At 39.8% G+C, this 26,937-nt stretch overlaps 1 long non-coding RNA gene across 2 annotated transcripts; it reads left to right on the top strand.

Annotated features, from left to right (window-relative positions):
* Positions 1 to 80: 80 nt before the first annotated feature.
* Positions 81 to 25,058, top strand: LOC133625194 (uncharacterized). Of its 2 annotated transcripts, XR_009818496.1 has the most exons (5): positions 81 to 263; positions 10,907 to 11,065; positions 14,725 to 14,934; positions 20,900 to 21,024; positions 23,264 to 25,058. It is a non-coding gene; the product is annotated as an uncharacterized LOC133625194 (long non-coding RNA). The 2 variants fall into 2 exon arrangements; XR_009818495.1 differs by having other exon boundaries at positions 20,900 to 25,058.
* The last annotated feature ends 1,879 nt before the right edge of the window (positions 25,059 to 26,937 follow it).

Genomic DNA, 26,937 nt, shown 5'->3' with positions numbered 1-26,937 from the left:
TATTTTCTGAAATAATTTTAATGGTAACTTTTAACAAATGAAGTTAAGAATTGTAACTTCTTTTCTCTCTGTAGTCTTGCAGCAAGACTTCAAGATTCAGGGCTCTCCAGAAGCTCACTGTTGCTGCTTCAAGAGGAAGACCTGGGACTTAGATTACAAGCTGTCAAGCAAGCAAACTTAAAAATGTTGTGACATCCACCTTGTGAAAACAGAGGTTAATGAAAGGAAGTATGAAGCACATCAGAGAAGGAATCCATGCACAGGTATGTGTGCCTACTATCACTTTCCATTATTCACCTCTGCCTTGAATGCTGGGGGCTGCTTCTTTTCATCAAGCTCTGGAGCTTTAAACAGGAATAAATTGAAGATGACAATATTTTTTTTAATATTGGTTTGTGTGTAACTGTGTTTTTAAAGGCACAGGGTAAATGTGCAATAATGTTATGCTCCAAAGTCTGGTGCCTTCACTCTTTCTTTAAATACTTTCTCCAAGTTCTCTTCTTTCAGCTTGGTTTTCCCACTTAGGTGTTTATGCCAATCTTCTTTGTCTCTCACCTGCGATCTTCTAAGACCTCCTGATGACCAGTGTTCAATTTGCTTTGCCCGTTACCTCAATTCTCTCTATTCAGGAAAAGCAGTACAGAGGAGAGTCAAAATCTTATCAGCAGTTGTTAATTTGTGTTTAATTACAGTCTGTATGTGCTCATTTATTGCTATTAATTCTTCCTTCGTAACAAACTCAGCTGAGTCTTGCAAATCTTAAGAAGCTGATGAAAGTATTAGGTATAACCTAGAGTAACTCTTGTTCTCTTAGCCATAAAATGAGATCTAAGTGAACTCTTTCAGCACTGTTTTTTTGGGAGCGCTTTTCTATTACATGAACTCACAGACAGAACAGTGTATTGATCTGTTGAGGAAAGATGTAACACAAGATATGATGTATCAATGTTTGGCTCATTTGATCTTAATCTTTCCCCTCAGTCCTCATCTTGGATCACTTTTCTTGTCTATGGATATGTGTTCTGAGATTCACAAGTTTGTAAAACAAAAAGTACATTATTAAGCACAGTCCTGCTCTGGATTTTCTTCCTACCCAGCCGTCTTTATCTCCTCTTTTGCATCTTAATGAGATACACTTGGCTGTGTCCTTCTACATACTCAAAGCATGCATGAAGGGATGCTATTTGCTTTTCTTGTTGCAAATGTAAAACAGTCAAATAGAAATAGTAATGCACAAGTCATTATCTGGGATCATTAGAAATTAATCTAGTTCAACTTGTTCAGAAAGACCTATTTATCAGTCTAATGGATACAATGCAGACATTACTTCATTGTAGTAAGAGTTATCACTGTTGCCTTCCAGTACATTTTGATTCAACTGGTTACATGCTTGATAGGTTTATTCTCTCTTAGCTTTATCACACCAATACCTGTAAGAAAATTGTAAGTTAGATGAATGCCAGAAGCATGACATTTGCTTAAATGTGTTACCTTAGCACAGAACTGTGAGTGTTGTAAGCAGGTTGATACAAATCCATTTTGTCCCCATTCCACCATACACAAGCAGGAAGATTCATAAATGTACAGATTAATTAGCCAGCAGAGACCACATGAGGTATCCAATCCAACGTGTCTACAGACAAGTCAGTCTGTAGTGTATCTGACTCATGTGTAAGCCACTCATCTCATAAAAACCTTACATTACTTGCTGTGAGATACAAACATATAAAGTAACATAAGAGGAGGGAAAACTAATGAAAACAATTCTAGGAGGAGCTTTCAAGGGTATTTTTGCTTAGAATTCCAGTTAAGACTGCATATCTAGTGAAGAGCTTCTGATATCTCTTTTTGTACCTGAAAGTTGAGGAAAATATTAATTAGAAAGAAATATCTTTTACAGTTTTCTATCAAAATGAAAGTTGTGATGTAAAATCATAGAATCATAGAATGGTATGGTTGGAAGGGACTTTTAAAGATCATCTAGTTCAACTTCCCTGCAGAAGCAGTTCCACCTAGATCAGGTCGCATAGGAATGTGTCCAGGTGGGTCTTGAAGACCTCCAAGTCAGGGCTCCCACACCTGAACAGTAAAATAGTTTTTTCTTACGTTTAAATGGAACTTTTTGTGTTCCAGCTTCATCCCATTACCCCTTGTCCTATTGCCAGCTACTATAGAAAAAAGGGATGTCCCAACCTCCTGACACCCACCCTTTAGATATTTGTAAATATTAATAAGATCCCCCTTCAGTCTCCTCTTCTCCAGACTAAACAGCCCCAGGTCCCACAGCCTTTCCTCATAAGGAAGATGCTCCAGTCCCTTGATCATCTGGTGGCCCTGCACTGGACTCTCTCCAGAAGTTCCTTGTCTCTTTTGAGCTGAGGAGCCCAGACCTGGACACAGGACTCCAGATGAGGCCTCACCAGGACAGAGTAGAGGGGGAGCAGAACCTCCTTTGACCTGCTGGACACATTCTTGTTGATGCATCCCAAGATGCCATTGGCCTTCTTGGCCACGAGGGCACATTTCTGGCTCATATTCACTTTATTATGAACCAGGACTTTCAGGTCTCTCTCTGCAGAGCTGCTCCCCAGCAGGTTAATCGCCAGCCTGCATGCATACATGCCTGCAGCCCAGTTATCATAGAATCATGGAGTAGTTTGGGTTGGAAGGGACCTTTAAAGGTCATGTAGTCCAGCCTGCCTGCAATGAGCCAGGGATATCTTCAACTAGGTCAGGTTGCTCAAAGCCTCCTACAACCTGACCTTGAATGTTTCCCAGGATGGAGCATCTGCCACCTCTCTGGCCAACCTGTACCTGTGTTTCACCACCCTCACTGTAAAAATTTCTTCCTTGTATCTAGTCTAAATCTGCCCTCTTTCAGTTTAAAAACATTACCCATTGTCACAATGGGCCCTCTTAAAAAGTTTTGGCCTCATCTTTTTTGTAAGCCCACTTTAAGTATTGAAAGACTGCAAATTTTCCCAGAGCCTTGTCCAGGCTGAGCAACCCCAACTCTCTCAGCCTTTTTTTGTAAGAGAGGTGCCCCATCCCTCTGATTGTTTTTGTGGCCCTCCACTGGGCTCATTCCAGCAGGTCCACGTCCTTCTTATGTGGAGGGCTCCAGAGGTGGATGCAGCACTGCAGGAGACATCTCACCAGAGCAGAGTAGAGGGAGAGAGTCACCTCCCTCAACCTGCTGGCCATGCTGCTTTTTTTGGTGCAGTCCAGGATGTGGTTGGCCTTCTGGGTTGTGAGTGTCCATTGCCAGTTCATGTTCAGCTTTTCATCTGCCAAGTTACCTTTAAATGTGATCTAACTCCATAAGCAATTTGATGTGTAGACTGTACATCTGTTTAAGTTGGTCCTATGCCTGAAGAATATGGATTTGGTCCACTGAAGAACATGAACTCTTGTGTCCATGCTTACCCCCAATGGTTTCACACTGATTATTGTTTGTAACATTGTTACTTTCCCAACAAAACAACTGTCAGTATGAGTTTCAGATCAACAAGTTAGCCTCTGAAACAAAAAAAATGATATTTTAACCCAGAGATGCCAGTTATAATTTGATTTATTGGTGCTGCTGGTGAGAGCAGAGAAGTATGATTAATTTTAAGCCTCTGCTATGAGGTTGCTGATGTTTACAAAATTTCCATGCCTTTTCCTGAGGTCACCAAAATTTAAGTACTGTTTTGTAGTGCAGAGATTATTGGTGCTTATTTTAATGTGGTAATTATCACAAATTACTATGATCATAACCCATGTATTTTGGATAGTGCAATAAGGTGTGCATATTGTTCTTGCAGAAGGACTTAGATTTGTGCCCAAGGATGTAAATTATAAAATATGCTTCAATTTTCAGTTATTTTAGCTGGTAAATGTGTGGACAGATAAGGTTTGTAGGTAAGACATCATAGATTTAAAAGCAAGTTTTTCTTTTCCAGTGGAACTAAACTCCTTGAAACAAATAAAGAATCTTTAGGCTGTAAGGTTTGTGAAATAATGAATATTTTCTGAATCCCACAAACAAAATGTTCTTGAGAAAGGACATTAAACTTGTTGTGGTTTAGCCAAGTGTCCACCAAGTCATAATATCACTCCCCCTCCTAAACTGTACAGGAGAGAGAGAGAAATACAGCGAGCAGTTTGTGAGTTAGGGACAGAGAGATCACTCAGCAATTAGTGTCACGGGCAAAACAGACTCAACTTGGGGAGAAAAAAGGTTTAATTTATTAAAGGAACAGTAAGAACAGGGAGATGAGAAATAAAACTGAATCTTAAAACACCTCCCCCCACCCCTCCCTCTTCCCAGGACTCTCCTTCCTTCCCCCCGTGCAGTGCAGGGGATGGGGGTTGCAGTCAGTTCATTAGAAGATGAACTTTGCCGCTGCTTCTTGTCAGGGGGAGGTCTCAGCACGCTTCCCACTGCTACAGTGTGAGGTCCCTCCCGTGGGAGACAGTCCCTCACGAACTTCTTCCACGTGGGTCCTTCCCATAGGCTACAGTTCCTCATGAACTGCTCCAGCATGGGGCCGCCCATGAAGGCAGCTCCTCACACCCGGCCCCAACATGGGTCACCCACTGGGAGAACAGTCTTTCAGGTACCGACTGCTCCAGCCTGAGTCCCTCACAGGATCACAAGTCCTGACAGCAAACCTGCTCTGATGTGGGCTCTTCTTTCCCCACAGACTCCCAGGTCCTGCCAGGAAATTGCTCCAGGGTGAGCTTCCCACAGAGTCACAGCATCCTTCAGGCATCCACTCACTCTGGTGTGGGGTCCTCCACTGGCTGTGAGTGGGTCTCTGCTTCCTGGTGGCCTCCAAGGACTGCAGAGGGACAGCTGCCTCACCATGGTCTGCACCACAGGTGACAGGGGAGTCTTTCTTTCAGGGCCTAAGCTCCCTCCTCCCTTCTCCACTGACCTTGGTGTCTGCAGAGATGTTTTTACATTCTCACTCCCTGTTGCTGCTGCAGTTTAGTAATGGTGCAACAACTTCTCCTTCTCAAATATGTTATTCACAGAGGCATTACCTCCATCACTAATTGGCCTGGGTCAGCTGTGGGGTCCAGCTTAGAATTGACTGGCATTGGCTCTATCAACTACAGGGGAAGCTTCTGGCAACTCTTTAAAGAAGCCAGCCCTGTAGTTCCCCCCACTGCCAAAAGCTTGGACCAGGCAAAACTTTAGGCCTCAAAATATAAATCAGGATCAGAAACCCAAGAAAATGTTCTTGTCAAAAGAATGGTGTTAAACTAGTTCCTTATTTTGTTTTAATCAACATCAGGTGCTGAAAATAGATTTCCACCTGGACCAAAATCCCCGTCTCTCTTCTTCTCTGAATTTGAAGGGAGTTCAGTTCTGGCAGGACATTTGTATCTTCCTTTCAGGATGAATCTATCAAGTTGCAGCTTAAAACTGTTGTAATTGATACTCATCTGGTTTGTTTCTGTATAGTTGAAGAATGTTTTGTATGTTTAGTTCCTGCTGGTTACCTTTAGCAATAGTTGCTGCTCTCTGAAGTGTGTGTTACCCACCAGAGGGAGCTGGAGCCAAGAACTGTCAGATTTTCATAGAATCACGGAATTGTTGGAAAAGACCAGTAAGATCATGGAGTCCAACTGTTACCTTACACTACCAAGTCTACCACTAAACCATATCTCTAAGCACCGCGACTGTGTGCCTTTTGAATACCTCCAGGAACGGTGATTGCATGACTTCCCTCTGGGCAGCCCGTTCCAATGTTTGACAACCTTTTTAGTGAAGAAATTTTTCCTAGTATCTAATCTAAGCCTTCCCTAGCACAACTTGAGATGACCTTTCCATTCCCAGTGGGTTCCCTGATGAAAGTCCTCACTTAAACTTAATGGAGATTTGGATTTAGGTGTCTGTCCTCAAGTGAGCTTGGAGCAGATGGGTCCTGGATAGGAAATCAGTGCACCTCCCTGTACTTCAGTTATCACCTCTTTTGGGAACCATCATTTCAGTGTCAAAGCAAGCAAAGTAAAAACCTTGTGATGTACATGTCATCATTCTTTCGATTTTATGTATGCTGTTCTTTGTAACATGAATAAGGACACCAAAAATTATACAAAAGAAAATCAACTTTGAGAGTAAACTAATTACCTCTGAGAAAATTAGGCCAGGCAGAAGCAAGGGTGAACAGGTTATCTGTGCCTCTAAAAGGAAATCTCTCAAAATTCCTACCTACAAACAGGCTGGAGGATATTTCTGCTACATACTAAATGAATATTTTGTTTATCAAGAAATGAATTGGCTGGAAAAGGAGGTGTAGTTCACGTGTATTATGTGGTTTGATTTTGTCCAGCACAGAAATATGTGTCAAATGACTAAAGTGTTTATTTTGATTTAGAATTTTGGGACACAATTTTTAAGTCTATCCAAGCTTACATATCTTTATTTTTCCTTAAAAATCACAGTATTTTGACATATTCTGATTTGTATTAATTCCTGATGATGCACTGCTTTTGTTCTGATGTTCTTTTTTTTTTTTACTCAGCTATTTTTTTATCCATCTCAGCTGCAGTGGTTTCTTAACCATATATTGGTTAAATCTTGTTAAAATTCAAACCATTTTTAAATTATATCAAGCCATGCTTTTATTATTACGTGTAAAACTTCAAGGCCTCTACAATGATTTAGAATTAAGTCCTAGTTCTATGGTGAACAGGTTGGGAGCCCAACAAGTCCCATAAAAAGCACTAAAAGATTTTGAAATTGTTGATGTAGCTAATTTATTTCTTAATAAATGTAAGGCATCAACACATAAATGTCCCTGTCTTGGGTGTGCCAATAACTGACATGGGCAGTGAAAAGGAAACTCCTTGGGCTTATTTTATGGTAACCAGTTGGTCAAGATGAGAGGAGCTGTACTGTTCTCATGCTTGGTTTTCTTTCTGTTTGTTAAATCATAAGATTAATTTAGATTTCATTAACTTTTAATGAGGATCTTCCTTTGACTTAGAGGACAGGAGCAGTTCTGTTCCTTTGCAATAAATGTTTCCTTCTGCACTTGGAATAAGTTGTCCACAGAGAAATAAGTACATATTGAGACGTGGATATAAAAAACTGAAAGGTGGTAAGGAACAGCTTCTTACAGCATTTCTGAGTTGTAGTTCACCATGGTAAGGCTTCATCTGGAGTACTGTGTCTGGTTTTGGGCTCTCCAGCACAGGGCCACCAAGATGATCAGGGGACTGGAGCATCTTTCTTGTGAGGAAAGGCTGTGGGATCTGGGGCTGTTCAGCCTGGAGGAGACTGAGGGGGGATCTCATTAATATTTACAAGTATTTGAAAGGTGTGTATCAAGGGGATGGGGCAAAGCTTTTTTCTGTAGTGTCCAGTGACAGGACAAGGGTTGATGGGTAAAAGCTGGAACACAAAAAGTTCCACTTAAACACAAGGTAAAACTTCTTTCTTGTTCAGGCGAGGGAGCCCTGGCACAGGCTGCCCAGGGAGGGTGTGGAGTCTCCTTCTCAGGAGGTTTTCAAAACCTGCCTGGATGTGCTCCTGTGTGACCTGACCTAGGTGGACCTGCTTGAGCAGGGGGGTTGGACTGGATGATCTTTAGAGGTCCCTTCCAACCCCTGCCATTCTGTGATTCTGTGATATGAACATAAGCAGTCTTGAAGAATAGATGGAGTTGACTTCTTTGTACTACAAATGGCAAGAAAGCTCACACAGTTAACTGTAGCTGTTCACTCATATACAAAGCTGGTCCTTGCTGCCCCTAAACTGCTTGCTACTTGCTCAAGTCATTTCTAATTTTCAGTGCTTTGACTTCTGCAAAATTGATAGTCTACTGGTCATAAGAATTATGACTGATGTGAGACATGGAAACTTCCCCAGGTTATAACCAAATTTTCTTTCTACACCACCAGTTATGAGTAACCATCCTGTTAGACCTCCTGGGAGATTTTTTTTTCCGAATTCAACACCTTATCATAAAAAAATGGTAACAGTCACTTTAAATAACCTCAATTTCAGCTCAAGTTACTGTTTCTTGACAGCATTTTGTCATATCCTTCAAAGGAAAGTACAACACAGTTTATATTAAATTGCTGTCTAATGGACTTCCCTTTATGGCTTCTACAGTTAGAAGCTGCCTTATGTACTGCAGCATAGGGTTTTAATAGATTTTTTTGAAATTTCTGAATCCTATCTAACTTACAAAGGGCTCATTATCTGTATGTCAGCGTTTCAGAGAAGAAGACTTATTTCTGAATTTATTTTGCTGTCAATTTAGTTAAATAATGGCAGAACTTGTCAGGATGATTAATAGGCATTTTCCAACATTTCAATAGGAATTAATCTGTCAAACATTGTAAACAAAAAGAGAAATGTAAAAATTTCAAAAAGATTAGCAAGGGGCTCACAAATTTAAAAACAAAGCAAACCTTAAATTATGCAGTTACCAGTTGTACCTCCTCAGCTGTGTCACACTGTGCTGTGTCACACTTTGGATACGCACTCTAGGATTTTCTTATTTGAGAAAAATAGAAGGAGAGAAAATCTTACAACATTTCTGGAAAAGGAGATACATTATATTATAAATTTATTTCAGGTGCAGTTAACTACCTGTAAAATGACTCTTCACTTCTCTTTTTTAGTTTTTTTAAATTAGTTTTTACACTCCTCCTAATTATTCCTGACAGCTCTTCTTCTTTGGTCTCTGCACTTCATTCCTGCTGTCATTTCAGTCTCTGTTTCAGTTCTCTCTCTTGTTTGGGTTTATTTTCCTCTCCTACTTTGTGTGGGGGTGATACTTACATATTCTCTGTTTTCACATTTGAATTCTCTCTCCCTTAGAATTTTCCTGCATCATACTTTATTCTGAGGTTGGGGAAAGGAAAAGAATATATGCCAGCTGTAGATTTGACAAAAATGCTCAGCTCTGTGTTTGAACCTATCAATTTTTTTATTACATCAGGATTTTTCCTCTGAGGGACTCATGCCAGTTGCTGCATGAAATACACATTTCTTCAGCAGATACTCTTACACACAGAGATTGCTTCATACTTGGATCAAGGAAATTCAGTGACAGATTCTATTTTGTGTGCTTATAGAGTAGTAGGAAGTATTTTTCACTAGTGAGAACTTAAGACGAAAAAATTCTTCTTCATAACTGAATATTGGCCTTCATTATATGTGATATAATGTTGTAATCATCAGCTATCATTACATTTTTGTAATGTAAGGCAGGTCTGATGATAATTTCTATTTAATCCATTGCTCTATAATAGTGGTATTGTCATTATATAATCTAAATCCAAATGTTATAAGTGATTAATACTAAGGTTGTGTTTTGGAGGTATGAACTCCCTCAACCTTTCAACAACCTATTGTATATTCCACTGACAAACTGCTATTCAAGTACTTCTTCCAAGCATAAGTTGACAGGTGTTCTTTCCTGGTTTGATATGCCAGTCCAGCATGCAGCTTTACACAACATTGACATTGTCAAACCAGTGCAACAGCATTCTCTCAGTTGGTGTCCTACTCCCAGGATCAGCTGAGTTTGTCATTCATCTTCATGTTGTAGTTAGGTGACAAACTTAATAGGTTTTCTAAGGATGACTAGTCTACTTCTTTAGCACGTAAAGTATAGCACATATAGGAAAGGATAGCCACAGGTATTTATCCAGTATGTTTTACAGGATTTGAATGATGAGGGTTTAGGACAAGTCCAGTGTCTGCCACTCACATTAATTTGATTTTCAAATGTAACTAACGATATTCTATATCAAAGACAGAAACAGGTTGCAAAGTCAAGTCAGCTGCAAGGAGTTAAGACAAAGTGTTAGAAAGAAAACCGATGAAAGAGGAAGGAAGAAATAGACCATACTTAAAGAAAAAGATTATAAAGAGAATAATCCAAAGTGTATGTCAATGTCCTTACCTGGTTCCTTTTTTTATCACTGGTATGTCTGATTTGCAGACAGTAATAGCATAGGGAGTACAGCAAATCATATTGTGTGCTACATCTAGATTCAGCGCAGGCATAGACAGGGGCCAAATATTTCAAATGAAGCAAAGTCAAACCACATTAGAAACCCAAAATACTGTACACGACAATCTTTTATAGCATTAAAAGGTGCAGCTAACTGGTGTATTTGGCAGACTGATAGTTTTTTTATTCCTGAATTGTCACTGCCAGGGCAGCAAGATTGCCTTTCCAGTTCTCCTCTTCCAGTTATGTCATAGTTAGCATAAGAAATCCAAATCAGGCTGCATCAGAGTGTCTGGGGTTTATTCTGTACCTTGCTCAACTAGTTGATTCTGACAGCATAGATCTGATGTTGTCATATACCTCTTGCACCATGTTGTGCATACACATCTGGAAACAATCTAGTCTTCCTTGTAAATGCACTTAGTCTTCCGGTTTTATCTCATATGATGACAGAATAAGGCTACAGGTATGTTTTCTCAGTGTTAATTGACTCTTTTTTTGTACAGGAATAGAACAGAAGCCACAGTGTTCAGTGCTAGCAAAGGAAATGTGATTGTTAAGCTGAATTGCCAAGATTCTGTGGCCACTGTTCAGGGAGAAGCTGTAACTACTGATTGCTTCCTGATACTTGCGTCCTGTCACACGTGGCAGCTGCTCCAAGAGCATATTCTGTATTACTCTATTACTTTCAGAAGACTCAGCAGGGTTGCCCTTGCTTTACACTGAGGTGACCTTAAAATATTCTTTAGAGAGCACATTTTGTTTTCAGATAGTGTTACAGATTTAAAAACAATTGCTATTTTCAAAGTGTCTGCAGTGGAGTAGTAGAAACCTCCCTCTTGCTATGAAGAGCTCTGCTCTTCCTTACAGGGCAGCAGGCTCTTGTGCAAATAGAACTTTTCAGTGTTATCACCTTTGCCTAATCTAATGCTCTTCAGGGTTGCAGCAATGACTTCGATCGCACTTGCTTCGTTAATTACCTGGGCCATTATATCATGGCATTCCACCATATTCCAGACACTAATACCACTAAGAAAATACTTTGGAATCTGAAGGCCATAGGCATGTGGTCAAGTTACCTTCAGTTCTTCTTGGAGGTGAGTGGTTTCACTTCTGTTGCCATTTGTTAAATAAGGGAGAACTGTTTCTTTGGATTGATTCATTTCTGAAAGGATCATGCAAATGGAAATCTCAAGCTATCAATGTTGTCATTCCATATTCTATTTCAATAATCTCTTCTACTTTACAAAGGTACATTATTTAATTTCCTGCTGTTTCACATAAACATCTGTATCAAGATGGCCATGAAAAGCAGTGTGCCATGTGAGTGCTCTGAAATCAATCATGAGACAGAGGACACAGGCTTCAGTGGTGAAGAAGTCTATTCATTCTCGTGAGAATACAAGAGGCCTGAACCATATTTCATATTTTCTTAGGTTCAACCTAAGGAAATATAAATTAAGTTCCAATGGTTGTGATTGCTCCTTCTCAATGATGTGTACTCTCTAATCCTAAAAATCTCCTCATTCTAGAAACCAAATACATGATTTTCAGTGCTGAATTCAAGCTTCTGCTGCTCTCTCAATACTTTATCAGTAAATGGAATACTGTTATAAAAATCTGCAATTTAATGCATGTTTTATATCTTCTTGTAAATAGTACAGGATTCAAACTTATATTTGATGGCATTAAAGTCAAACAATGGCTTATTCTAAAAAATGTCCCCAGTTGTTAAATCCTGTGCAGCTTAGCTTAGGGAAGGGATGGAAACATTCCTTCTGAACCCCATTGTGCTGAGACAGTTGCAGAGAGAAAAAATTGCTAATTTCTACATTCTCTGTAAGCCAAATCACATCAGGCTGTACACGTAGTGATCAGCATGCTGTATTTCACTTAGAAAGTGAAATGATCATCAGTGCAGATACTTGTGTACCTGACCTTTGTATACTTACCAAAAAGGACAGCAAAATTCAGGTAAACCGTTCAAGCACACGATAGTCACAGCAGAGCAACCCCAGGCACCGTTAGTTGCAAAATAGTCTATTCCTGTGCCACAAAGGCACCTTTTCTCATTTTGATTTTAACCTTAAATATGTAGATATTTGTCATATAGTACTCTGTTTAGGCTTTTGTGGTGGAATTTGTGGAATTTGACTGCAAAAATCAGTGATTAGGTTTTGACTGTCACTGTAAATAGAGGAAAAACCATAAATGAAATCTGAGACATTGTGGCCATGCAGAATTGTTCCAGGCAAGTTCAAAATACCCAGGTATTTGATGTTTAGACATGTTTTTTATTTCAGATTAGGGCAGGTAGCAGACAAGACAACATGACAGGCACAATGTTGTGTTTGAAAACATGTCTGAAACCTTTAAAAGGAGATTCTGCCAAAAGGAACAGTATTTCTGTTCCTACAAATTTCTATACTTTGTGCCTGAATTGCCTTGCCTGATTGTGAATTGCAAAGGGATGGAGTCAGAACTAACATAAATGACCCCAGTGCTGAGCCCTGCTTAAATCATCCGGTTAGAGACAAGAAGGTTAAAAGTTAGCCAAAGGACTCATCTTCACAACACCTTAATGCGGAGACTTTTTTAGAATGTGTCTCAGCCAAATTATAGCAAAAAACCCATGAATTAAAAAAAAATATTTTAAAATAAAACTCCAAAACTGAACTCCTCTTTCCTCATGGTGTCAGTGAGGCTGGAGCTTCAGCCCTGAGTTGTAACTGGGTACATACATATCTATGCTGGGGAACTGGAGACCGCTGTCCTGGGACTGCTTAGAAGATTCATAAACCAAGCCACTTCAAACTTTAAAACATACAGAGACAATTCTGTAGGCAGAGTAATTACTAGTCATAAATTGGTGAGCGTTTTGGGTTTTTTTTGTCTTGGAGATATGTTGTTTACAGGAATCTCAGTGTGGAACAGGGAAGTCAAACTGCCATGACGTTAGAATGGAAAAGGGACTTGTGGAAGGCATGGAAATTGTGCTAGTGAGGGATACAAAACTCTTTGTCTTTGCAGGCAAGGGATTGGCTTCCCTTACAGATCCTCTGACACTCATTTTTCAGGTACTAAATGCAAATTTATTCAGAAAGTAAGTTTGCAGGGGAGGACGGGGGTGCGCATGCTTATGGATTTTTAAAACTGACTGTAGTACCTAATTAAACAAAACATTTACTTAGACAAGAAATGACACAAAGCAGGCAAGGTGCTTTTGTGGTTTGGGTTTGTTGGGTTTTTTTTTATTAGACTATGTTAACTTATGACCTTTTGAAAAAGGAGCATGTGAAGAAACAGTGAGGTCATTACATCCGTCCTTGCCAAAGTAAAGAGTACAGGATTCTTGAGGGAGGGCTACTGCTTGGCTTCTCTGAGAATCGGTAGGAGTTTGTCTCTGGAACTGGCTGCATCATCCACAAAATTCTACATACAGAACAAATCATCTGTTCATGTTCTCTACAACTAACTGCTAAACATTTTTGTTAAATAGGATAATTGTTCAGTCAACCATCTTTTTGAAAAGAAAATTATTTTCTTGAGCCACAATGGTCATTAGTATAAAGGGCATTCTTTTAAAATCCATCAGACACTCACAGAAGGGTCTCTAAATAAAGTTAAAATCTGAAAATAGGCAATTCTTTACACTGTATTCGTGTATCTGAAGGAAAACTTTAAGTTTGGTTAAGGTCAGCTGTACTTCTTAGCTTCAAAGCTACTGTGGGACTCAAACTGTGAGCTAACACTCCCTTTTCCAGAAATGGTAGAAGACAAAAGAAGTCACTTTCTGGGGTATAAAACCCTTTAACAGTAATAAAGACCTCACTGGAGCAGAAAGATGCAACTCATTCTTCCCTGTGCCTGTTGGACCGAGTTGGTTTTCCCTGGCGTTTGTGAGGTCTGTGGGAAATGTTTGGATAAGATCTTTTGGTGCTGTTCCCAGAACATGGTTCATGTGATATCAAAGAATCCTGATGTTTTGCCAGGGTCCTTTTTGTCATTGGGAATTTAGAGACTGGGTTTGTAAAGATGTGACTGAGCCAGAACACAAAGAAAACTCTTGAGCAACCTATTTTAGCAAGCCTTCTTCTGTCAAAGGCCGCCAGGGACCTGTCCCAGGAGACTCCACCCAAAAGGAGAATGAGCAAGGGAAGGACAGGTGACAATTTTAACTTCTTTAGCACTGCAGGGTTGGATCTGAAACATCGGTTGTCCAGGCCATGGATTTGCACTGAAATATGAATTATCTGAATAAATAAATTAGGTCATTGTAACCTTCCTTAAAGCCAGAGCATCCTTGACTTGAAGCAAGGAAATCAATGAGACGAAGACCAGACTGATGTACAATTATTATATTCCTTCAGCTGCAAGAATTAGTGACCCTAGCTGCCCGGGAAGTGGGAAGGAGCAATTGTGACTTTGCTTACTTAAATATTGTGGTTTCCTATCTTTTTTCCATCTGTATCCCATAAGTTTTGTCCAGTGTCACATGTGTACGTATGCATACATATACAATAATTGATATGTCCATGTGAAAGGACTTATGCCTAGACGTCCTTTTTGTTTTAAGGTACATCAATCGACACCAATGCCACTTAACTACTTCTGTGAATAAATACACTAAGATTGAGAAAAAGGTGCATATTTTTAATCAGATATAAATGAGATAAACCCAAAAAGTGCTGACATAAATCTGCAGAAAAGTTCTTGAGCTCGTGACTGACTTGCCAGATGATCTCCTGCTCCCTAGGTCACAGTGGTATTCATACCATGGCGCACTGGCTCTCTGAGTTCAGTTTGTAAACCCTGTGCCAGCTTCATCTTCTTGAAACCAGCACTTCCATCCTCTTCCTACACACCACTGCTTTGACCTATGCTGGCCACTATCTGGTGCTTCCCAACTACACCGAAGAGGAGAAAAATCAACTTTATTATACTGTGAAATTCAGAAACCTGAACAGTAGGTATTATTTTTTGTAAGCTGATTGAAAAGTGATTGCTGGATGTGGTATATATAAAAGTAACCAACAGTATGGATGGTGAATATTTGCATGAAACTACTCAGAAATGGTCAGCACAGTAAGGATTACTGACTGAACATGTTCTTTAGTTGTTAAAAATTCATGTACTCATTTTGCCAGTCCCTTCAACCAAAAATTAACGCTTATCAAAGAAAATATTTTGAAACATTATTCCAATGTTTCTTGAATAGGTAGAAACCAAAGCATAGTATCCAGGTTTGATGCTTAAAATACCCGAACACCCATCAGATTTCCTATGTGTGTGGAGAATAGAATTATTTTGTTATTAGTTACACATGCAACAAGAAAAAGAAGAGCTGGGAATCCTTTTAGGAGGTCATTTATTTAAGTGGTACTGAAATTATTTATTATTGAGCCAATCTTTCTGTTGTGATAGGATGGGCCCTTCATATATACAAACATCCCTGTTTCCATCCAGGTAGTAGGTGCTCCTTCTATCAATAGCTAGAATCTTATCCTTTTGGGTAGCTGTGTTCTGCAGCTATTGCCTCTGTGTATGGTTAGAAGGGTATGTTTAGAATCTCCGGGTTTGGTTAGAAGGTTCTTCTCCCTAATCCTACTCTCAATGCTCCTGGGAAATGGCACCATTCTTTACATCCTGTGCCTTTCAGTGTTCCTCAGTCATGGATCTGGATTTCACTGGGAAGAGAAAGGTCAGCCTTGCCATGGGCTTTGTGCCACTGTGGTAGTATCACCTTCGACACAGTTCCACTCGCTGTTGCCAGGGGAATGCAAGGAACGTGCAACAAGGGTCCACCCAGCAGCTCACTGGCAATGCTCAAAATGTGCCCTTAGGTAGGGTGGATCTGATGGCTCTGCTCCCCTCCTGTCCTGCTGACTAAGAGTAAATACTGCGTTCTTCAAATGATGTAAAATCATAGAATGGTAGCGGTTGAAACGGACCTTTAGAGATCATCTAGTCCAACCCCCCTGCCGAAGCAGGTTCACCTAGATCAGGTCGCATAGGAATGTGTCCAGACGGGTCTTGAAGACCTCCAAGGAAGGAGACTCCACAACCCCTCTGGGCAGCCTGTTCCACTGCTCCCTCACCCTCACAGTAGAGTAAGGTGTTTTTTACGTTTAAATGGAACTTTCTGTGTTCCAACTTCATCCCATTACCCCTTGTCCTGTTGCTAGATACCATCGAAAGAAGGGATACCCCAACCTCTTGACCATTCAGATATTTGTAAATATTAATGAGATTCCCCCCTCAGTCTCCTCTTCTCCAGACTAAACAGCCTCAGATCCCACAGCCTTTCCTCATAAGAAGGATGCTCCAGTCCCCTGATCATCTTGGTGGCCCTGCACTGGACTCTCTCCAGCACTTTCCTGACCCTTTTGAGCTGAGGAGCCCAGAACAGGACACAGGACTCCAGATGAGGCCTCACCAGGGCAGAGTAGAGGGGGAGGAAAACCTCCTTTGACCTGCTGGACACATTCTTCTTGATGCATCCCAGGATGCCGTTGGCCTTTTTGGCCACAAAGGCACATTGCTGGCATTACTGTTTAGAGATAACTTTCAGAGGAAAAGGTAGGAAGAAGGAGAAATATCAAATTACTCTGGAGCTTTGTCTGGGCCTCCAAGGTTATGTCAGCACTTTCCCACAGCTGAAGAACTGATCCAATCCATTTCCCCAGCCGAAGGGCAAGATCAGTTATAATTACACCAATGCTGACATGATTGTCTAGCCTGTCTTGTACCATCTTTGTCACTGGAGATCTTTACTTTCCAGAGTAATATATTCCAGTGCTTCACTGTCATTACGGTTGGACAGCTCTTTATTGTTTTGCCTTCTCCCTAGTGTTTTATTTATACGTTCAGTGCTCCATCCGAAGGACATTAATTATTGTCCTTTTCACTTAGACAGATTGTTCCTCTCAGAAGAACATACACATTACTGAGGACAACCTGAGTTCCTCTCCTCTCAGAAGCACATAAACACTCCTGAGGACAACCTGACCAGTCGTCTTGTTTCTAGGCTTTGTTCTATTTTTCATTAGAAATCATTGCATTCTACACCTCTTCACTTTTGTTGCTTATTTGAACACTCTCCACCCTTAAATGTGGTTTCCAAACCAGAGTAGCATATAATAACTTAATGTGTCTTAAAACAGCATTTCTATTTTTCATCTCCCAAGATTTGGGGCTTTTTTTTGCAATCGCACAAAATCAGTGACATGGTGATCTTACTCTCTTCATTTCCTAAGGGGGGAATATGTGTGTGTGTGTGTGTGTTATAATTGTCATTGATTACTGTACTACATTAAATAATCATCAAAGTGCTATTCCTTAAGATGAATATCAAATTAACAGTAGAGGTGTTTAACTGGTAGATACTTAAAATTGTTGTTTTTTCTAAATTTTAGGTTTAAAAAATATTGAAAAATGAGCTAGATGTGTAGTTCTTGACAGTTACAGGTGATGCCAGTAGAATTGTTTTTGAAGTCATGATGGAAAATGGGTAAACTCCAAAATATGTTCCTCATTTGTTATTACATGAATGGTACACTCTACAATTAAGTTCCCCCACCAAGTCACTTTCTGAGAAAGAAAAAATGAGGAAGTTTGGCTGATGCTTGATAAAATAACTTCTTGAAATACAGAGAATAAGTTGATAGATGTTGTGCTTCTGCTGTTAAGTCAATGATTTATAATGTTTGGAAAAACTACTTTGAGTTATCTTTTCAAACAAAATTACATCAATTTCTTCTATTCACTTGCATCCTTTCACTATGTATGATAAAACTGGTTGGTCAGCTTGCCAGCGTTTTGCTACCTTAAGAAATGAGACAAATGACGACCAATGGTTTAGAATGACAAATAAGTTAGTTTCTGCTTACCTGTTCTGATCTTCTAAAATGAAAATGAGCAGGAACATTGAGAAGTCATTACTAGATGAGTTCCTGTGTGACCTACTCTAGGTGGTCCTGCTCTGGCAGGAGGTTGGACTAGATGATCTTTTGAGGTCCCTTCCAACCCTTGAGATTCTGTGATTCTAGAGAGTTGCACGATTTGTTTGAAATTAAGCTTTGTTGTGTCATCATTGCTAAGCAGAGCTTTCTTTATGTGGGACTCAGGTTTTAAGTATGGCTATTTGTGAACGGCCTTCTCTTTCCCAGCTGAAGTACATGATGATCTTCCCACTCGAGTTAAAATCTAATCACAGTGACACAAACTACACAGGGAGATTCTGGGCTGAAGAAGGCACAGTCTAGAACCCAAGCATCAAACAAAATAAAAGGATCTAGGGAAAATTTAGCAATAAAGGCAGCCAGCCATCCCCAGCTACCCAATGAGATTCTGGCAGAAGGTGGCAGGATTCCAGTGTCAGTGTTCATATCAAAATAAGACCTACAAGAAACTTAGCGTTGCTAAGGCTTGCTCAGTAGTAATGAGAGATGACAGAAGCTACGCATGATGTTTCTTTAGATCAATTGGAAGCCCATTCAGCCTCTACAATTGTGCTGTTTCATGATCTTGCTGAGGATGACAACATACATGGTGATCTCTAGTGGGTTTTATTTAAGGTTTAAACATATCTGCTTGAAGCGATACACTAAAATAAAACCATATCAAAGCTATTATATAGTCTATTTTAATGGAGTTGTTTATAACAGCACCATCTTCAACTGAAACTCATAACAGTCCATTAAATGTTTTATCTTCCTACGTGTTTCAAAAGCACAGCAGAAGCAGCAATACCAGTGTTACTTATTGCTTCAGTTACTTCCTATGGAGCTTTATGAACCCCGACTCAGCAGGAGGTTAGCCATGTTTTGGAGCCTTGAATTAGATGCTTTCAGTTGACACACTTAAGCCTTCAGTAGAAACTTGGACATTTTGCTGAAGACACAAGCAGTATCTTACAGCAATGAGCTTAGTGCCACCTCATTTGTCAGAATTTGCATGACTGGCTTTAGTTGGGGAGCTTGTACACATTGCCTCCCCTCATTTCTCCTACATATGGCAAACACCAAACAGCTTCAACACCATTGCATGTTTTTTTTTTTCTAAATAGAAACAGCTTTTGAACAGAGACAGAACCTGCTTTGTGCACATTCCCTGTTTTGCCAAGGTCACAATTTGAAGCTGCACCTTTGGTCTCATCAGTTCTGGGAGCTGTTGAATGGGTAGGAAGCATCTGCTGAAGAGCATGTTTGCACAACACATTGGGATAAATGGGCAGAAAGGAAGGATACGAGCTGTTAGAAAATATCAGTGGGAAAATAAAAGGTGTTTGAAAGCACAGTCTGCCTAAAGAACTTAGCTTCAGCTATAAAGCATTAAATGGAAGTCTGTCATTTTTATATTCATGGAATAATTCCATTTAGAAGCCGTACTTAATTTAGTGAGAAAGAAAACTAAGACTGTAATCCAGGCACATTTTACATATCTTTAGATGCAGATTTACTTTGGCCATAAGGCTCAAGAAGAAGCCTTGTCAAACGATCTGTTGTTTTGGCAAGCATACTAACATGATCTTAATTTAATAACAACTTTTTCCTACCGAGTTTTTTGAACAAATTTCTGCCTGGAATCTGTATTCCAAAATATCAGGAGTTTTTTTGGGTTTTTTAAGTCCTTCATCAAGAGGCAGAATAGAGGTAGGAATGTTTCTGGTTACAGTCAGGGCGTTCCTCCTGTGAGGGACTTGCATGATTTGAATTATTGAGAAAAAGTTTTGAATTTCTTCTCCATTCATTTAGTCCTCATAAGTTCTAACAGTCTTTTACAGTTGGCAGGTACTGAAGCTGCAGTTCAGTTACTCTGGTGCACTGCACAAAGTGAAGCCTTTGAAATCTGTGAGTGCTTTCTTCCCCGCTGTTGTACCTCGTGCCAGCAAGTACAGATGACAAGTCATTAAATACAAGAGAGAGAAGTGTTAGCAAAAAAAAAAAAAATGTTATTAAATGTGAGACTTATGTCTGACCTGTTTCCCCCAAACCAATTCTGTCTCCATGGCAACAGCCACAAGTGTGTGACAAAACATTCGGGGATCTCTCTAAAGAAAAATTTAAATACTTAAAATGTCACTTTTCAAGGAAGCGTGGTATTTTATCCTCAAGCAGGTTTCAAAAGCACAGAGCATGTTTACAGGAAGACAAGCCTTGTGGCTTGTAAATCTTCATCAGCTAATGCATCACCCTCCCCCTGGCAAGCAGGGCCAGCTGCTGCACAGGCCCAAGGATGAACACGTACTGTTAACTTACCTGCTCCGGCAGTGCTTTGGGAACAAAAGTGACGTATGTCTTCTGAAGTCAAGTGTACAATAGCTCTGGTATGATAAAATCACAAATTTTATTGCAGTCTTCTTAAAATCAGCCAGAAGTACTTTTACCATTTACTACAAATATTTTAATAGTGCAAGACGGGACTCAACATTATTCTTACCTTCTATTGCTGAGTAAAACGTAATCACAATGTAGATAAATTTGACACGCCAGTGTATACTATCTTGAGATTACAGATTACTGCATTGAAACATCAGAGCCACAGCATGTATTTTCATGTAGAAAATGCTCATTGGTCTGTTTCTGTATGACTTCAATTATTATTCAACATTTCCAAGTTTTATGAAATTAATGCCAAGATTTCTTCACTGATGCAGAAATTCTGATAAGTTAACTTATACTCAGAAATCCAAGTCATTTACCATTTTTTAGACTTCTTAAAAACTCTCTCCAAAGCCATTTAATAGTGAGATTATCCCATGTCTCAGCTCTGCTGGTTAGCTTATACAACTCACTGTGTTAAGTGACAATACGTTTGTTAGCATCTCAGTGTTACACCTTTGGAAAAAACCCCCCCCACATTTAGGTTTATTTTCTTAAAGACTTTACTATCTGTATGTATTTGAGTGTGTTTTTGGTATCTGTCCACAGAATAAAAGTTTGGGATCCATTTGAACGCCAGCACGCCATTATTCCAGGTTATGCAGGCATGCATTGTGCTGTGATCAGCAAACTCCAGCTGCTGGAGAAAAGGGCAAAAGCAGTCCTACTTGCAGGTCTGTAAAACTTATTATTATACTGGTAATGCTTCCACAGTTTCTATTTCTCATCCTTCTCCAGTACTAGATGGCATGTTAGTATTAAACTCTTACAGAGCAAAATGTCTCAGTAGGCAACAATGTAGGTATATTGTGGGCTGCAACTGTAGAATGGTTTTGATGTTATCTTGGGTTTATTTTCATTTGAGAAATGATGGGTACTTTCCCCTTTTAAATGGGATATTGAGGACTTAAAACTTTGCTATCTGATGAGGTCAAATGGAGCCCCAGAATAATGCTGTATCTGCCTAGCAGCAGCTGACAGGCTAGGGAGCATGCAGGCCCCCTCCTTGTCCCTGCACTGGAGCACTGGAGGGCAGGATCCGTGATCCCAGATACCAATTGCTCCCTGTCTCGAGCACTAAGCTGTTTTAACGGCTCTGATTAAAGTGGTCCTCAGACAACAGTTAAAGACATTATTCAAGGCCTGAAAAACACAAAGTCCAGAGAGGACAGGGTCAAAAATAGTCAAAGAATGAGAAACAGGAAGTAAGGCAATAACAGCACCAAATAATCTTCATGCAAATAGCAGAAATTTGGGGGATTTTTTCGTGGTTGTTTACCACAGGTTGCATTTACTCTGGGCTTTTAAGGTCCATTTAATTTTAATTTCTACCACTCAGTAACTTGTCATGTAACTCAAATGGCAAGAAAGCAGCACCTCATACAAGCCTGAAAGGGGGACACAGCTTCTGTGGCACAAGAATGAACGCTGGGGCACCTGTGGGCAAATGAATTAATTGCACAACCTCTGTTCACCTCCCTCTCCATAAAATAAACCAACCAACCAACACTGTTCCTCCACTGCCAGCAAATGCAGCTGCTGCCATAACCTCCCATTGTACCTGTCAAGGCTGCTGCCTCCCAGATGAACCTTTCCATGTTCTTCACTGGAAGGTTACAATTGCAAGAAAATTGCAGTCTTTTCCCCAAAAGTATGAAACAAACTTACACACCTAAAACTTGTCATATTTTAAAATTCATACTGCATATAATTATATAGCATCCAGTTTGCCTCCCACAAGAATCTGTGCCTCACTGAGACCATGCAGGGGCAAAATGAAGTTTGGGATGGTATCTATAAGCCTACCATTTCCTAGGCTGACTGCTGACCTAAATAAAACTTTCAGTATTAGGTTTTTCCAAGATGTAATTTATACTATGGCTGTCAGGAGTTAAGATAGCAGTTGCCATGGAGCTTTAATCTTTTTTTAGGCTTTAGTCAAAGGAAGCTAGAAATCTGTATGCTGGGTAGAACCCTGCTCAACAGAATTTTATTTAAATTGGGACAGGATTTTATCCTAACTTCTCTTCTGAAAGTTATTCTCAAAGGTTCTAGAATTCTTTTTAGTTTATTCAGTTTCCCAGCAGGAGACGAAAGTTTCATTTTAGGCTTCTCAAATCACACTAGATTGAACCACAGAAGTACCCAAGTTGTTTCCTCCTGACTCCTCCAACTACAAACTGTAACTTTCTACTAGTCTTAATGTGTGCAGCTGATCACTATAGTGAAATTCATTCATCAGTTTTACCATTTTCAGTGGAAGGACTCGGTAAGAACACAGAAGCAAAACTTTTGGGAGGATTTTATTTTCTACGTGCCCACTAAGGGCTAATCCCTACACTGAAAACCAGGCTTTTGAAATAGAAGTAATTACAGTCTGAATCTGTGTGTATGCTGCTTATAATATCTAAGAGCAGCTTGCAATGCATGAAGTGCATCTCTGAGAAGTATGAAACTGGCCATGCTGTACATGGTAATATGCTAGAACACAGTTGCAAAAGAACAGAGATGCAGTCCGGCCTCACTTGCAATTAAAACATTGCTGACTGACTTAAAACTGAAGAAATAGTTAGGAAAAAAAAATGCAGAATTTGCCATAAATAAGCTTTTAGAACTCTTACCCTACCCCAACCAAAAATTCAGAAGGATTCAGATGTAATATGAGCTTGATTTCATGAAGAAACCAGAATTCAGAGGCAGATGACAGCTTCACTTAAATGAAACAGAATTGTCACTAAATAGAAATTTACTGGCCAATTGTAGTGGAAATCCACGATCCTTGAGCTGTTCCAAAGACTGCAGGGTAAGCAGAACATTGGCACAAGACAGAGGATTTCAAACTTTTTCAACTCTTCATGGCATGTATTTTAAAAGAGGCATGGCAATAGTAAAAGCATCTTTTTTCCTTCCAAGATATGTAAGTCTGTGGGACTTGAACAGTTGCACATTAACACCTGGTTTCACCACTGACAGCAAAGTGTCTCACCCAACTAGCACTGGACAGAAAAGCAATTCTCGTGGGTTTGAGTGATGGCTCTGTTCAACATTTTGAGAGCATCAGATGCAAACTCAACTGTCCATTCCACTGAAAGAAGACTTCTTTGGTAAAGTATCTACTAGCAACCAGAAAGAACCTGAAGAAAACTAGAATCACAATGACTACAGGCAAAAGGAGCATTTTGGATCTCTTAAAAACAGCTATTCAGAGACGTAATTATTCACTGTGCCCAAGAAAAGCTATGCACTGTGAATAGGATTCAGAAAGCTATGATGGTCAAGGAAACTGCTTGAAGTAGCTCAAAATAACTTTTGAGAGGTGAGATGAATAAGAAGTGCCTATCCTCAAGGGCAGATGCTTTACTCTGAATTGCAGGTAGATACACTGTTCAAGCTTTCCAGCCTGCCTTGAGCTAGGCTCCTATAGGAACCTCACAAAACAGCAAAAGCCACTACTTTCCTAACCTCGTCTGACTGGTCCAGTGCAGACCTTACCAACATACAGCTCAGTTCATTATCTGGTCTGTGGCATTCCACAGGTCAAACCATACTTGGACTGCCTCACATTTACTCCACAGAAGGTAGCCAGGGTTGCTAATCCTGACAGGAAGGAAGATGTGCTACTTCTAAGCCATAGCATAAACGAGTTGCTTTCTTTTCTTCCCCCACAGTATGTTTCTTTGCTGACACTCACTGAGTAGACAGGCTGCCTTTCAGGGCTAACACATCCATCATTTGATTTTAAAGCAGGTTTCAGCAAGCAACAGCTACCAAGATAGTATTAGTTTTGAAATATGCAACAGAAGAACTTTGGACATAGTACTTGATGTGTTAAAGCATCTTTGTGACTTGCAGGGGCTTTTATCATTGCTTTATTAGCTTTAGGTATGGGGAGAGGGAAGGTCTAGATTTCTTTGAAATGGCAACATTTAAAGCCAGCTGGGCTTTCTTTTCTTAATAAAAGAAATATATATGCAGATGAGAGGGAGAAAGAACTCCTAACCTCTTAACTTGCTGGTATGAGAGTTGCTGCAGTTTTGTCCCCATAGACTGGCTGGCTTTTAGGGGAGACCAAAGAAGGTGCAGTTCAGCCCAGCCAAGTTTGAAGACTAAAACCCCAGACTAAGACTCTAAGAATCATCCCTTTTGCAGTTGGGAATGGTACGAGCCACAGCAGTGCTAAACTGATAATTTTTAAGTATGAACTCAGACAAAGTGAAGTTAGAGGCTTTTAAATGAGAAAAATTCTTCAAAGTTAGGAAACACCATCTTCTTTACAAAAACCTTCTTCCACTCTGAGAGCATCCAAAATAGAAAGTCCTTAGATAAAATCAGGGAAGAACGAGGCATTTCACTTACCACCCTTCTGTACCAGTTTTGACACCTGTCACTATCACATCACCATTTCTGTATGTGTAGATTAGTTAGTGCTTGGCAGGGAAATAGTTACAACTACTTTAAATAGAGATATTTTCATTGTGCTTTTTAGCAGTCAACAGGTATGAATTTAGACCAGCATACAGAATGCTGCACCTGAAGAACCGGTACCTGTCACAGCTGGTAATTAACTGGATTTGGATTCAAGCAGCTTACATGGTAGAATAAAGTAATATGCAACAACTGGAGAAAACCTGTATTTATCTTGTGTACTGTTTCAGACCTGTCAGAATTCCATAATAATAAAAAAAAGAGATATAATACAGACAGCAAATAGTATTAAATTGCTCATTTTGTTTTCAAAACAGTAAGCTTCTTACTAGGTGTATTTTTTTGTTTGCTTTAAAGGTTGATTTGAATAAATTATTATCTTGTCAAACTTAATGGGACAATGATGAAGCAACAACACTCTTGCTCTGATATCATTCCGTCCAAATAGTTTATGGGGACATTTTGCTGTTGATGAACTTGCATTGCTTCTAAAGTGAAAGGCAAAAAGCAACAAGTGAAAAGGTACATCGTATTTTCCTAAGCTTCAAGGAAACAAAATAGAGCCTATGCTGAATAAGGACCTAGCATTAATTTCACAAAGAGGAAGCCGTTTTCTGTGTAGTTACATACCATTTTATTGACTTCCAAAGTGTTTGTTGCACAGATTTTTCTTCCTTTTTTTTTTTTTTTTGCCAGGATGTGTGTTGACTGTCATGAAGTAAATCTTGAAGGTAAACTGGTTTAAGAGTGTTTACTTTTTATTTTCACTTCACTAGTGAGGTTCATCCCCTTAAGAAAAAGAACTCAACATTAAGAAGCAACATCAGCATCCTCTACTTACCTTTCTGATGTCAAACTAGCATCTTACGTGCATCTTCAGCAATTACCACTGGTCTTCCAGACGCAAAACCACGAAATACGGGTTTAGTTAGAAAAGGTGATGAAATGCTAAATGCCAGGTAACATCAGATCTTTTATCACATATGTTTTAACAACAAATTAGCCAGAGTATTTAAGAGGTAATTTTAAACTCACCCATGTATGTTTCAGGCACACTGCTAATCTGCTTACAAACTGAATTACTGCTGTGTTTGAGCAAATGAATGTATTGGGCAGGCAAAGGCCACTGCCCCAGCAATATCTTCATTGGAAACCTTGAGAATTCATATTCCCTGCTAGAAGGGCCATTAGCATATGAGAAAGCATCCCTGCATTAGAGACACTTATCTGGACTGCTTTCAGAATCTAAAATTTCCTGTGACACCACAACATACACTTCGTACTTCAGTAATTATTCCAGATGAACAATTATATAAAGCTCCCAGCTTTCTCCTCTGCCTTGGAAAAAAAAGTATGCTTGATTTAGCCAGCAGAAACCCAAGAACATTTCAAGATAAATTAGTAATGTTAATAGTTACAATTTCACTTGTTCTGAAACTTCAGTGTTTAGTTAAGTGATGTTTGGTTTTTAATACCAGGAAGCATCAACATTTTTAGGAGACAGTAGACGTAGATACAATCCCCAGCCCAAGGTTTCCAACCTGTCTTCTCAAGAAGGAAATTTAAGAATCATTAAGCCATAACAAATAGAAAATGGAGCAAAAATGCACAGGCGATGACTTACAACACTTGGTCTCCAACAGCTGGCTTCATCATTCTCCATCAATAGCCGTGATCTGGCCCTCTCAAGAAGCCTGTCTTTGCCACCTTTGGAAAGCAAGATAGGTACCTTGGGCTAAGGTTTTCCTTCTCTCCTACCCTGCTGACGGTCGGAGCCCTTACAGTAGTTTCCTGCAAGAGCTGCTTGCTCGCTGTGGTGCAGATCTCCCCAGCGGAGCTAATCCGCTTAATAAACCTACAATTTTAGAGCTAAATTTCAAAACACTGGCTTTACGCTCTCCTGCCATATGTTAACTACTGTTACTTGCAAATGCTAAATCCTGTTAAGGAATCAGATCATAACTGTGGAACCAGACTTAGTATTTTACGTCGCTGATAATATTTAGAGCCCCGTGCACGGATTCATACCATCTGGCCCCAAAGCACAGAGCCACCCTTTATGCCAAGCACAGCTCAGCCAGGGCTCTGGCCCAGCCCTCTCAGCCCTCTAGTGGAGATGCAGGAGGGACCTCAGATGGCCTCCATCCACTGTGGCTTGCTTT

Source organism: Colius striatus, chromosome 3 (assembly GCF_028858725.1).
Source record: "Colius striatus isolate bColStr4 chromosome 3, bColStr4.1.hap1, whole genome shotgun sequence".
NCBI classification, from domain to species: domain Eukaryota; kingdom Metazoa; phylum Chordata; class Aves; order Coliiformes; family Coliidae; genus Colius; species Colius striatus.
The sequence above is the reverse complement of the archived record's forward strand: the minus strand, read 5'-3'. Positions and strand labels throughout refer to the sequence as shown.